Source organism: Phoca vitulina, unplaced genomic scaffold (genome assembly GCF_004348235.1).
Source record: "Phoca vitulina isolate PV1807 unplaced genomic scaffold, GSC_HSeal_1.0 scaffold19, whole genome shotgun sequence".
Lineage (NCBI taxonomy): Eukaryota > Metazoa > Chordata > Mammalia > Carnivora > Phocidae > Phoca > Phoca vitulina.
Window position 1 is genome coordinate 32,886,478 of NW_022589722.1, and position 2,134 is coordinate 32,888,611.

General features: G+C 59.9%; 1 long non-coding RNA gene across 2 annotated transcripts in view; it reads left to right on the top strand.

Moving 5' to 3' along the window:
* Nucleotides 1–1,676, top strand: part of LOC116640066 — a 10,221-nt gene extending 8,545 nt beyond the window's left edge. For both annotated transcript variants that reach the window (XR_004300961.1, XR_004300962.1), the window contains exons 4-5: nt 20–353; nt 1,043–1,676. This is a non-coding gene — a long non-coding RNA (uncharacterized LOC116640066). The remainder of the gene's footprint in view (nt 1–19; nt 354–1,042) is intronic.
* Nucleotides 1,677–2,134: the final 458 nt, after the last annotated feature.

The window sequence follows — 2,134 nt, forward strand, 5'->3', positions numbered from 1 at the left end:
TTTTTTCCCAATTGCTAAGGAATTGGCTTCGGTTGAGAACTACCCAAGTGGAGTGCTGAGAGCTTGCTGTCTTTAAACTCTTCTGGGGTTATGTGAGCCGTGAGCAAAGCACAGCTGCCGGCAGGGAACAGGAGCTGGCCAAGTACTTCTCCCTGTTGTCAAGCTGAAGCCGCTGGGTAGACAGCAATGCTCTGTGGAGTTGTCTTTTCTTCCTACTGGCATTTTCCTTGACTCCAGCCATGAAGCTCCCTCACCTGGGACAGTCAGTTGGCCCCCTGATGCCATCCTCCACCTCCACCAGCAGGATGGCTCAAAGGGAATCCTCAAAGGATAGATCAGTTCACACCTGGACGGTACGGGTGGGGGGGGTCCACAGTCTCAGCAGAGGCTCCTCAGGCACCATGCGCTCCCTGAGGAAGGGGCCTCTCCCCCTGGCTTGGCACGATTTGCCCTCATCAGGGAAGCAGGGAAGGGACACGGGGTCAGTGCAGCTGTGGGCATTAGGAAGTGTCCAAAGAATAGAATGGTGAGTGCAGAAGGGCTCCCGGACTCCCCTCCCTGAGAGGAGCCCGCTCCCCCTGCAACTGGGCTGGCTGTCCAAGGGTGCAGGAGCAGGTAAAGCCCCTGGACCTGACAGTCCCTCCCTCTCCAGGTGTGTGCTGCAAGGGAGGAGCCTCTCCTGAGGTCACCTGAGGGCCGTGAGGTGGGAAGGGAGGGGTTAACCTAAGTCAGCCAGACCCCCACCCTCCTCAAAACAGCAAGGATGCCCCTCCCAGACTTCAACTGGGGTCACAAAGAGACTCCGAGTTTCGTGCCCTTGTCGTGCAGAGGGAGTGGGACCCTGCCCCTCATGGGGACATGTGGGGGTGACCACATCAAAGCTGGGGGACAGAGGGAGGCCTCCAGGCTGCTGGGTGGGCATCTGGTGGGTGGGCACAGAGGCCACGAGGCTGCAGTGCCGACGACCAGGATCCGGCGCTGGGAGTGGGTCTGTTTATGGCCCGTCTGTGCTTCCATGGCTCTTTCTTTGTTTTCCCCTCAGATCTCAGCAACGTCTTTTTGGAAAATTCCAGCCTGGCTCAGCTGTGCTGAGGATGGGAAGCGTCAGAAGCTCGAATCTGAGCGGGCACTTGCAATCAGAGCACCAAGTGTCCTTGGCAGGAGGCGGTGGGAGACAAACAAAGGAGAAAGGTCCTGGGGGGTGGTGGGGGAATCACAGGGGGACCCCTTCAGCCCCTCCCCTGGAGCTCTCTGAGCACAGACTTCAGAGGGCGCTGGGCCGGTGGTGACAAGGTCTGGTTAACGAGGAAGGCTGTTTCCTGCAGGTTAAGAGGGGCTGCCTACATTGTCCAACCTGGACAGGCAGGTGCAGGCCAGCCCCCCCCCCACGTCACTCAGCAGGCAGTCTGACCTCGGAGCCACAGGCCCCATGAGAACGGAGGATGCAGAGGCCCGCAGCGCAGCACAGGAGGGGCTGGAGGGGCTGCACGTGAGCCAGCGCCAGGTGGGTGTCCACTGTGGGTCACCGGCCTGCCACCCGCTGATGGAAACTACTGGGTCGGGGGGCAGGGAGGTTGCACTCTGCCCCACCTCATCGATGCACACCCACGAGCACACGCACACTCACATAGCTGCTTGGTCACAAGCAGAATTCACACGCCCCACTACCCCCCCCCCCCCAGGCTGCTCCTGCCTGAGTGGGCAGGACGGGCATTTCCAGAACATCCACAGGACAAGAAGAGTAGAGCAGACAAGCTGAGTTCTAAGAGCAGGGCAGAGAGGGGAAGGCTCTGGGAACATCGTCGATCTGAGGCCGTCCTGCCGCCCCTCACATGGTCAGCGGGCTGACCTAGGCCCTCGCATGCCTGCCCGCAGAAGCACCCGGTGGATGCTGAGCGAAATCCGGCCCCTTCAGCCACAGCACTGAGCGTAGGAGGCTTAACCTTTTCTAACAAGAGACAGACCAAAACGTCCGAGGTCAGGATAAAGTAGAAGGAAGCCATTTGCCATACACCATATGGTAAAGAACCTGGCTGGCCTTGGACTCCCTTCCTTGCGGGGGGCACCTCTAGATCTTTGGAATGCCCCCAGGGGTAACAGTGTCTGTGCGATTCGGGGAAGGGGCGGACCACCC